At 35.3% G+C, this 12,554-nt stretch overlaps 1 protein-coding gene across 2 annotated transcripts in view; it reads left to right on the top strand.

The window, feature by feature from the left end:
- The window catches only part of LOC118197110 (TOX high mobility group box family member 3-like), a 209,965-nt gene that overhangs the window by 129,476 nt on the left and 67,935 nt on the right, over positions 1-12,554 (top strand). The gene's annotated exons all lie outside the window — the stretch shown is intronic.

The raw sequence follows: 12,554 nt of genomic DNA, 5'->3' as shown, positions 1-12,554 counted from the left end.
GAAAAGGGAAACAGCTGCGCATGCGTAAAATATCTGTCGCCAAAAAGCGCCAAAGCTCGAAGCTGATGTCGAAGTTCGAACAGGTTCGACGGTCACGTTTATCAAGAGTTTAAAGCTGTGTGACTCCATTTTTTACCCTCCATATTGACGGATATAAAATCAGACATCAAACTGCGATATGGATAATGCAAGTTCAACAGCCAGTGAAAGTGAAACTTCACCTAATTTTCTTATTCATCTTAATCCGTGTCCCTCAATTTCCTGTACACGTGACGGAGGGGGAAATCTCGGCTAGGTTCAGTACATCACAAAGGGAGAAATTCTCGCCAACAGGTGTCGTCGCCAAATCCCTTGGCGAATTTTCCCTCTTCTTTCTAGCGGGGTAAAAGACAAACTGGTTTACATTACGTCTATGGAGCCAAAGAATATGTATTGTTAAGAAGGAAAGCTTCGAAACAGCAGGAGTAGCTCCCTCCAAACGAAAAGGGACACAATTGCACATGCCTGAAATATCTGTCGCCAAAAAGCGCCAAAGCTCGAAGCTGATGTCGAAGTTCGAACAGGATCGACGGTCATGTTTATCAAGAGTTTAAAGCTGTGTGACTCCATTTTTTTCCCTACATATTGACAGATATAAAATCAGACATCAAACTGCGATATGAATAATACAAGTTCAACTAGTAAAGCAAAAAAGCACACAAATTCGAGTTTAAATTATCGCGAAAAGTCAAAGAACGACTCATTTTAACCCGTATTCCTCAATTTCCTGCACATGTGGTTTTCCACACACAGGTGGAAAATCTCGGCCAGGTACATCACAAAGGGGGAAATTCTCGCCAACAGGTTCCGTCGCCAAATCCCTTGGCGAACTGTCACGCTTCTTTCTAGCGGCGTAGAAGACAAACTGGTTTACATTACGTCTATGGAGCCTTTCCTTCTTTACATAGACTTTCTTTGATGGAGGCCTTTCCTTCTTTACATAAACTTTCTTTGATGGAGGCCTTTCCTTCTTTACATAGACTTTCTTTGATGGAGGCCTTTCCTTCTTTACATAGACATTCTTTGGTAGAAACGAGCCCTAACCTATTTTTTATAGAATAGCTTTTCAGTTTGCCATCTTGTCGCACTTAACATTTTACTGACCAATCGCGTATTAATCGGCTTTTCATCGCCAAGGCCTACCGACCGATAGCCTATTAATCACTTTTTTTCCGCGGGGCTACCTAAAACTAGCCTATCAATCTGTAGCCATGGCGATAACAATTGCTATTTGCTATATCATCTGCATTTTATTATTAGGGAGAATCTGCGGCTGAGCGGCCAATTTGGACATGCGTATGCTGATGAACCGCTAGCGGTCGGTAAAGTGTTAATGACGAACTTACTTTCCCGCGGCCAGCATTTCCCAAAAACAAAATAATAATAAAATATTCACATTCCTCTCCCCTACTTGAAATATCCCAGGCAATTTTGCTATACCAGCACCACCAGCTATCCGTATGGTGAGAGTAATTCTCCTGGTAAACACACAGTTTATTTTAACTGGATTATGCATATTTTTGTAGCTAGTTTATCTTCGTCGGACGTTAAATAAAACGTTAATCTGAATTGTTAGACGTTACAAAATATTTCTCTTTGTAATGTAATAGTTAATAAACTACAATGTAAAATATCTGATGTGTACACCACATGACTTCCTTGTATGGAATATTAAACTATACGAATTTTTTCCTGCATTTTATCTAAACTTATTTCCTCGAATTTCATCAGAGATAGATTTCTCATTCAATTCTCACCTCGTGGCAGGGCGAAAATAAATAAAAACTCAAAATATCTTCATTAAAAATTGAAAGATATAGAAAACATAAAACACCAAATACAGTTAAAACAATTTAAAAAAAAAAAAAACAATTTTTGCAATCAAAATTAGAGTTTATACGCAAAAACAAGCAATTTGGCCAGCAGGCAGATTTTTTGGTGCAGAAAGCAAAAAGACAGAAAAGGTGCAGAAAGACTTAATTCACTATTCTGCTAAGTTTCAAATGCAGACAAATATGGTTGCTATGGGGAAAACCCTCTTTTGAATCTATTTTAAATCTATGTTACAATCAGCTTTGGAAAAAAGATGCCTTTATTCTGTCCGTAATTACAGCTGTCATGCAAAACAAAATAATAATAAATGACAGATGGATTCGAGAGGCGTCAAAATTAATATTTTTGTTGAAACATGATAGCCGAAATTTTTCACAGTTGCGATAATTCCTCTACTTCGTAAAATGAAGTAAAAAGAACTCAGAATGCTCTAAAAACTTTAAAAATGCTTTAAAAGAGAAAAATACTCAAAAAATGCGCATGCCAACAAAATCCGGACCTTGATCATAACAGTTTTTGGAATGTTGCATGACATTTCGAAGGAATTTCTTTAATAAATGAAAATAATTTTCTTCTTCAAGCCTATCCAATTCTGGTGCAGTACTAGAAGAATTTTTAAAAGATCGTAGAAAAATGACGTCACTTGTGGCCCAACTCTGTGATAATTTGTATATGGAAGAATAACAAAAGGCTTTGAGAAGAAGCCGTTTGAATCACGTAGTTTCAATCCATTCTTTCCTTCAAATACGGTGAGAAGTAATGTTTCAAGTGGTAAAATAACCATAGTGGTTTCTTGATTTGGCACTGTTAGCCGTTTTTTTTTGTTTGTTAGTCACAAGGACTATTGTTTTCGTTTTGCGATTTTGCGTTCAATCTCTATAAACGGCGAATCACTTTTCAAACTGTTGCCACCAAGTGTTAGATTCCTGCATTATATTTGAAGAAATTACATAATGAAAAATCTGCATAAATGTATGTATATTTCTCGCATTGTGATAAAGCACCGGTACATAAAGCCATCGAATTTGAACCAGTTAACTGTGATTGACGAGTATGACGAGTATACTCGTTATGGAAAATCGACACGATTTTGTGTATTGACGAGTATACTCGTAATGCGTATATTATTTTAATGAAATGGTAAGACAAGATGGAGGTTTATTTAGTAAGTACTGTACATAATGACAACATAATAGAAACAGAGAAAAGAAAAATAATAACAAACCGGAGTTAGTGATTGATTATAATAAAAAAATGGGTGGAGTGGATATGAGCGAGAGAATTATCATAGCGTAGTCCACAGCAAAGAAAACGACTCAAAAAGGTATTTCTCCATTTCTTAGACATTATGTGTTTGAATGCATTCATATTATATAAAGAAAATAATGGAACATGATCGCGTATCAACGTTTTGCTCAAATTTATTGAAGACATTTTTGCGATGTATCCAATTGAAAGAAAAAAAATCGACACAAACTCGGCCATTTAGACCTAATGTAAGCCAATTAGGCGGGAATCATGTTCCGGATTTTATACCGGAACATCGGGGGGGGGGGGGAAAATCTGAAATGTTTCAGATTTTAAATTACGTCCAAAGGGGCGTTTTTTAACATTTTGTGTGTTACCTTTCTTTATTAAATATCATGTTCCTCGCACTTAAACCATAAGATCCAGTGCAACAGCAATATCGCAAAATAGTTTTAAAACGAGCATATCTTTAGAATTTCCGATACAGAGACTCACGCGCTGGAGATAAAAATGTTTTTTCTGCACAACGTTGCCATTGCTCGCTTTGAAATCCTTGAGTTTGTTAAACAAAAATTCGTCAAAGTTTTAAAAAATAGGAAATCGATCATAAAACAAATTTCAAATTTCAAATTTGGTCTTTCACATGCTCATATTCGTTGGAGGATTACGTTATTCAAAATTCGATGACTCTATGTACCGTTGTTTTATCACAATACGAGAAATATACATACATTTATGCAGATTTTTCATTATTTAATTTCTTCAAATATAATGCAGGACTCTAACATTTTGTGGCAACAGTTTGAAAAGTGAATCGACATTTGAGTCCGACGCAAAATGCCAAAACGAAACTAATAGTCCTTCGGGATTCAAATCCCTTTGGACTAAAAAAAAAAAAAAAACTTACGCGAAGGTGTTTGCATTGCTACAAACGTAAGATCAGGAAGGAATCGCGTAACGTGTTCGATTTGCAAAGTCCCATTGTGTATAGACCTCTTTCGCTGAATATCACTCCATAGCAGGAATTTAAATTCTTATCTTTATATGTATAATATTTAATTTAATTCATTGCGATTTTAGTTTAATATGTATGTAATATATGCTTATGTTAACTAAATGAGTAAATATTAGTAATAAAATTTTCAGTTTTTTAAAATAAACCCATATGTTTCATCCAGTATCTTACCAGCGCCGTTGTTTGTTGTACCGTTGTTTTATCACAATACGAGAAATATACATACATTTATGCAGATTTTTCATTATTTAATTTCTTCAAATATAATGCAGGACTCTAACATTTTGTGGCAACAGTTTGAAAAGTGAATCGATATTTGAGTCCGACGCAAAATGCCAAAACGAAACTAATAGTCCTTCGGGATTCAAATCCCTTTGGACTAAAAAAAAAAAAAAAAAAAAAAACTTACGCGAAGGTGTTCGCATTGCTACAAACGTAAGATCAGGAAGGAATCGCGTAACGTGTTCGATTTGCAAAGTCCCATTGTGTATAGACCTCTTTCGCTGAATATCACTCCATAGCAGGAATTTAAATTCTTATCTTTATATGTATAATATTTAATTTAATGCATTTCGATTTTAGTTTAATATGTATGTAATATATGCTTATGTTAACCAAATGTGTAAATATTAGTAATAAAATTTTCAGTTTTTTAAAATAAACCCATATGTTTCATCCAGTATCTTACCAGCGCAACTTACTCTGTGATTGATGACTATACGCGTCATGGCTCGATTCTGGCAACACAAAGCGATGCGCACTCTTAAACGAGAGCGCCACAGTTAACTGGTTAAATGACGTAATCCTCCTACGAATATGGGCATGTGGAAGCCGAAATTTGAAATTTGTTTTATTATCGATTTCATATTTTGTAAAACTTTAACGAATTTTTGAGTAGCAAACTCCACGATTTAAAAGCGAGCAATGGCAACACTCTCTATGAAGGGGGACAATTTTTATCTCCAGCGCGCGGAACTGTGTATCGGAAATTCTAAAGATAGGCTCATTTTAAAATTATTTTGCGACATTGCTATTGAACTGAATTTTATGGTTTAAGAGCAAATAAATAAAGGTGACATAAAACGTTAAAAAAAAAAAAAAAAAAAAAAAAAAAGCCCCTTTGAAAGTGATTTAAAATCTTAAACTTTTCAGAATTTTTTGTTTGTTTGTTTGTTGTTGTTTTCAGAAACTATAATTTGAAATTGATGAACAACTTATAATTATTAGTAAACATAACAGTTGTAATCGAAAGAATAGTTTGGCGAAAAGTAAGATCGTCAAACATCGTCTGCTTCTAGCATTTCAAAAGTGTACTTAAAATGACGGTTCCAATTAACTTATAAGAACTATAAGAAGACTGTCGACGTATAAGAGGTAGACCAAATGATTGCAAATATTGTGGCTCTAGGTTCCATCGTTTTTCCACTATGTGAGGAACATACATACATACATAGTTACAGATTTTTCATTATTTAACATTGGGCAGAGATAGATATTTTAATTCATTCTTCCTCCCCCCACCCTAACGTAATATTCTTTCCCTCCTCAAATTTATTATTTCTGCCTAATTTATACCTTCTCTTTTTTAGTTTTCTTTGAATCGGATGTGCTTTCTTTTATCTTTAATTTTATTTAATTTGAAAGAACAATTAAGAATAGGTCTCATGCTTTCGGAATATTCGATTCTATTTTGTAATAATTGCTCTGACGCATTTCACGAATTCATAATTTAATTTTTTTTAATGCATTCTCCATTCATTTGATGAGTTCGCTTACTACGTTTCGAATATATTTTAATGCGAAATTTAGTTACTTGTACCGTATTAATTTATTAAAGATTAATAACAATTAAATGGCAGCGTACACGCAGAACATGGAAAGCAAATTCTAGATAGCAAGACTGCTTTAATGGCCCTATTTAAAACACTATTAAGTCTCTCCTCTCTGCAGTGTTCTAATCTTTTGTTCTCGAATAAACGTATGCAGTAATTAAGGAATTTTAACGAAGCAATGCCCAGAATACTTTTCGCAAATGGCAAAGGGCCAATAATAGAATTACTTGGAAAGCTTATTTAATGCAACTTGGTTTCAATTGTAACTATTATATGCGTTTCTTGTTTAAGCTCGCGGAATGATACGCTAACTTCGGATGGGATTTAGTGATTCGAAATTTCAATGGTTATTAAAATATCGCATTTCTGTACGAACCCGGAAGTATTAGTCAAAATATCTAAACTGCAGGAATGTTTAGACAGTTATTTATTTAATTGTACAGATTATTATTATTTTTTTTAATCTCCATGTATCTTTATCCAAGTTGGTCATTGTTCGTTCGCCAAGGAACAAAAGTGCCGCGACATGAAGACACAAAGTTGCGGCACCCCGCGATAAATGCAGCCTTCATCAAGATTCCACGACGTTCTTTACAAGATCTGAGAGAATAGTCCCCGATTCGAACAAAAGTTCCGGCACCCTTCTGTCTTGACGAACAGTGTTCAACTGACTGCAAGTTCGGTTTAGACTAAGAAGAATGCAACCTTCATCAAGACTAAATGAATAGTCGTCGATTTCAATAAAGGTTCCTGCACTCACGGAAACTTCAATTTATACCACAAAGAATGCAACCTTCGTCAGCATTTCGGGACGTTCTAAGCGAACAGTTCTCGACTTTGAGTATAGGTTTCGGTACCTTCTGCAACTTGTTTGTTGTTCATCAAGACATAAGCAACCTTTCTGAATTTCCGTTTACACCAAAAAGAATGAAGCCTTCATCAAGATGCCGGAACACCGTGCCTTTATTTTAGTGAATAGTCACCGAGCTACGTAAAGGTGCCAGCACCCTTATGGAGTTCATTCTAGAATTTGGAGAAAGTAATTTCCGTGAAAGTGCCGTACCTGTACATAGTTTCTGTCGTGGAAAAATCTCCCATAAAGGTGCCTTTTACAAACGGGCCACTGTTTGCCAAGGATACTGTGGCAAAAATGTGCTTTAGAAAAGTGCTTTAGTTACCATTATTTAGTGTATGACTTTATGAAAGCAACTTTCGTCGAGGTGTTGTTACCTTTACATCAGAGCATCTGTATTAGTTTTCATAGATTTCCCTCATCAAGGTACCGCCACCATTGTAAAGTTCAATTTTAACGAAGCAATGAAATGAAGGGTGCTTGCTTCGTTAGAAGCAAGCACCCTTCATCGAGGTGCTGGAACCTTGATGGTGGCTTCTTGTCTTGTTGAACAATCGCCAAACTGCAAAAAAGTACCGGCATCTTTAGTGGCAAAGCGGACCTTTAGCCTTCTTGGGGCCTTGGAAAATTCCGGATAACTCCATCCTCCACTGTTTAATTCCTTAACTGAAATGTGATAAACAGCAATGGTAATATTTGGACGATAATGGATTAAATTCTCCATTTAGTCGAGAACTTGGATACTGAGGTTGGCAATGGTCGCCATCATTGAAAGTTCCATTACTTTTCAGGGAAGGAAGCTTTTACTTATTAGGCTAAAGGGGCTTTGTCCCTGAAGGACTATTGTTTTCGTTTTGCGATTTTGCGTTGGTTCACTATAAATGTTTCACTCTTCAAACTGTTGCCACCAAATGTTAGAGTTCTGCATTATATTTGAAGAAATTAAATAATGAAAAATCTACATAAATGTATGTATGTTTCTCGCGCTGCGAAAAAAACTACGGCACCTAGAGACATCAAGTTTTGAATGACATAGTCTTTCACTCGAATATGAGCATCTAGAAGCCCGAATTTAGAAATTTTTTTAATATCTATTTCATATTTTGTAACGCTTTAACGAATTTTTGATTAACAAACTCAAGGATTTCAAAGCGAGCAATGGCAACACTCTACAGGAAAAACGTTATCTCCAGCACGCGAGACTTTGTATCGGAAATTCTAAAGATGTGCTCAATTTAAAACTATTTTGCGATATTGCTCTTGAAATGAATTTTATGGTTTAAATGCGAAGAACATGATATTTAATAAATAAATGTATCATACAAAATATTAAGAAAACGCCCGTTTGTACGTAATTTAAGATCGGAAACATTTCAGATTTTTTTTATTTATTTTTCCAGTCCAACTGCTTCTTCTCTTAATTAAACTAAAATGAACACTCTGTAAGGCAACAAAGCGCAGATCCAGACGATTTTGGTGTTCTGTGCTGGTTATCATCTTAAGAGAGGGGCTATGTTTTGTACTTATGTTTATTCTTTGAAACATGTTGGTCACGTCCATAGTTGTTTTCTTAGGGAAGGGGCTACGAAGAGAGGCCACATTTTTAAAACCATTTGTTTAAAAGAAGAATTTTGTCTTATTTATGCAGCATATTGCAAGTTACGGAATGGTTGGTGTTTCTTTAAACAGTAAATCCAGATCAGCAGGAAGAAATGAAATATTCGTCAATAATAAAAGCTCAATAAACAGCACATGCAGCACAATAATGGCTGGAAATAACTCAAGGATAACGCGTATATTCAGCAGTTCCTCCTTAGCACACGAAATATGTCGTAAAGTTCCTCAATTCCATATCAGGGTTAACTCTAACTTGTAGTTCAGCTAACTGCGAAGTCTCGCAGCTGTTTCACAAGTGAGCTGCACAGCTGTCCGACCTGTTCTTATACTCTGCAGCAGGGTCTCTGAAAACTTCTGGCAGATACATCATAGGGCTTTTCGCGAATCTTCCAGAAAATCGCCAAGTCTCGCCAAAACCTATCAGGTGCGAAATTGCCTATATCTCGCGTTCTAATTGAGCTATCGTTATAGTTGCAACGTTGTTGTAGTAAGAATTAAAAGATATACAGTGTAAGAAATATGTGGCTACAAGTTATATTAAACACAAAATAAACTCAAAAATTATCATCCTGAAAATAATAAATAGATTAAATAAATAATGCAATACAAATCACACCACAATGAAAAAAAAATAAAATAAAATCAGAAAATATTCTTCAAATATTTACAACAATTACATTGGTTATCGAGCCCTCAACTATGCCGATAACTTTACCCTGCCTACAGCTTCAGATAATTAAATTTATGTCTCCACGTTTTCTTTCTTAACTATAAAAATAAATGGCTAGCCCTAGTCATAATTGGCGTTATGAGTTATGCAAATAGGCCAGCCGACTAGCGTAGTTAAGATGCCCTATTTGGGGAACAAGACAAACTAAATGCAATAATCTCTTTGAAATATGATTACACTAATACCATTATTACATAATCTGAAAAAGTTGAATAGTTGATTTTTTTTTTTTTTTTTTTTTTTTTTTTTTTTGTTTTGTTGAATGTAGGTCATCGAATTCATTATTTTGCTTTATTTAAATCCATTTTTAAAATGGCATTGGTCGCATAAATTCTGGCACGTGATCATTCGTGATCACACGTGATGGCATTTCGTGATCTCGCTTTCGCAGTACTTCCGTTTCAAAACTAATTTCATCAGATTTTGCAGCAATAAAATAAACTAGCGGGCTGCATCAAAGCAAAATTTGTGAATGCTAGAATGCTATCTACCCCTGAAAAGAACATGAATAAAAGCATTTCATTGTGAAGGATATTAGTTCATTCTTTCCAAGCAACGACCAATTCGTAAATAATTTTTTTATTGACGAACCGGGAAACAAAATTTTTGACACTTCAGGTTAATACGTACGACGCCATGATTTAAATTTAATGTAATGTAACAACATTTTCTCAATATTAATAAAAGAATTAACATGGCAATAATATATCGGGTCAGTCCGTAAGTTCGTGCGCATTAAGTGTATGCGTGGAATTCCGCATGACGCATTTACTAAAACAATACAATTTTGAACCTGTTGAAACTTGTCATTGTTTGACTAACATATTATTCAGTTCATCAACAACTTTCATAAATATCGAACGCATAGTACCCATAGAAGATGAATATAGATAATCAGTACAAACATGCTGTGCTATTTTTTTTTCGGGCGCTCCAGCGGCCGAGCGGTAAAGTCGCTGAACACTGGTAGTTCGGTCCGAGGTTCGAATCCCTCGAACAGGCTGGCTGCATGGGTGTTTTCGTGGTTTTCCCCATGTGTAACGTGTGTACGAGCCAGTTTCCCTTAGAAAGTCCTCCACGAAGGCATCCCTCCCTTTAGGCAGATAGTCCTCGAGGCTTTGCCGTAATTAAATTAAATAACCTAACCTAACTTTTTTATTTTCGTGTGGTGAATATGCCAGGTTTGCAGCGATAAAAATGAATAGTGTACATGGTGAACACACTACTATGTAAGGACTGCCCAGAAATGGTTTTAAAAATTTAAAGTTGTAAAAAGCAGCATGGATGATAACCCCACTCAGGACGTTTTGAACTGTTAGAACCAAATGAGACGATTCATTCAGAAGTTTATAGTGAACAACTTTGCCTCTAAACAAAGAATTGATCAAAAAAACGCCCACAATTGGTAAATATCAAGGAAGTGTTGTTTCATCGTGATGACGCTAGACCGCATACGGCTCGAACAACGCTGCAAAAATTAGTGAATTTAAGTGGGAGCTTTTGCCACATCCTGCTTACTCCCCAGATATTGCCCCAAGTGATTTTCACTTATTTCGTGCCTTACAAAATTTTTTACTAGGAAAAAAATTAAATTCTAAGCAGGATGTACACAAAGTTTTTTTGCATCAACACCAGAGCCTTTCTACAGCAATGGCATAAAAAAAGCTGCCTGTAAGATGGCGAGACATTGTTGATAATGGATTAAAAAATATAATTGATTAAAATGTTAAATTGTGTTCTTTTATATTATTTAAAAATTTACCATAAAGGCGCACGCATTTTGGACTGACCCAATATCTTGAGTCCTAACCTGAAAGAAAATGTTGCCAACTGCAGATATTTATTAAAACGCTGACATTAACGGGAAATTTTCGATGTACAGTGACGTCATATGTAATTGCGTCAACTCCCCCCCCCCCGCTGCTTCGGAGGAGATAATGTCACAAACGGACAGACCCGGGCAGATTTTAATAGCATAGATCAGCGATCATCAACCCTTAGAACTTCACGTACCACTACATATATAATTTTATATTTGGCGGACCACTAATATAAATTTTAAAAGAGATAAATACATTTATACAATAATAATCAGCAAACTACAAATATTTCGTTCGCATTGAAAAATTATACGAAAAGTATAAAAATCTTACCTTCTTGTACAGAAAGCGTCACATTTCCAATCACTTGAAATGAACATCGCGAAAAGCATGAACGAACCGGCAAACGTAAAAGCAATATCAATAAACTGAAAGTTTTCTGCAGCCAATTTGTAATTATTGTAAACATAATTATCATCACTTACTCAGCAATGGCGCTATCGATCAACAGTTGCACAAAACGAAAACGGAAACTTCCAGTGATGCAGTTATAAACAAGAATGCAGATGGTTCTCATAAAAATCTATCAAGTTGCCTATTGACTCGGAGAAAAACTGTGTTATTAACGACTACAATAACATATGGTAATTCAAAGGGAAAGAGAATTCCAGTTCGCGCTATTATTAATAACAGCAGAATATCCATGGATGCCAACTCTCACTTTCAAATGTCGCTAGGTACGCCTGCAAAAGCAGCTAAAAAGTCGCTAAATTCAGAAGGAATTTTGCTAAAAGTAGTAGAAATCCATATTTCGTTTTGTTACTCGTCATTTTTTAAACTGAAGCTTCATAAAAATATAAATAATGTCCCAATTTTTCTGCGGACCACTCAAAAGTTTTCATGGATGACCACCGTTTGGCGACAGCTGGTATAGATAATTAGAAAAAGTAAAACTCTGTGTAAGACTATATATAAATGCAATTTTAGGCAAAGCTACGAGTTTAAAAATTACTCATTTATCTTGATCGCTTTTCTTCTGGAATTCTTTAATTGACTAATATGTGTTATCTCCGGCCCTCGATTTTGAGTTTGGTTTCAAATTTTGGGATTTTTACCATGTTTTTCCGTTATTCTTAGAGGATGTGTCGTTCTAAATGCGATTCATCATAGTGCATGGGGGGGGGAAGGAGTGATTTTATCTAAAAAATAAAGCAGAATGATTTGAGGTAACTTTTTTTGTACTTTAATGTCAAACTGTGATACTGTGTTGCGATTTAAAAATCTGCAATATTTTTATCTCCAGCCAGTCTGCATACATCAATAAAGGAGGTAATGTTTCCGGTCTGAAAATTCGACCATGGGTTTTCAGTGAATAAGCGTAAATTTCGGATGCTCACACACGTTTTCATTTTTTTGACAGAGGTGTCTGTGCGGTTCTACGTGTGTGACAGCTTTTCCGACTACAAGTGCCAAGTTTTGTAAAAATCGCACGAGTAGTTTTTAAAAAATTGTCTCTCAAAATGTTAGCTCCTCAATGTTAATTGTATTTGGTATATTTATTGATTAT

Source organism: Stegodyphus dumicola, chromosome 10, assembly GCF_044657685.1.
Source record: "Stegodyphus dumicola isolate Sdum_Otavi_A_Nest chromosome 10, ASM4465768v1".
NCBI classification, from domain to species: Eukaryota; Metazoa; Arthropoda; class Arachnida; order Araneae; family Eresidae; genus Stegodyphus; species Stegodyphus dumicola.
The sequence above is the reverse complement of the archived record's forward strand: the minus strand, read 5'-3'. Positions and strand labels throughout refer to the sequence as shown.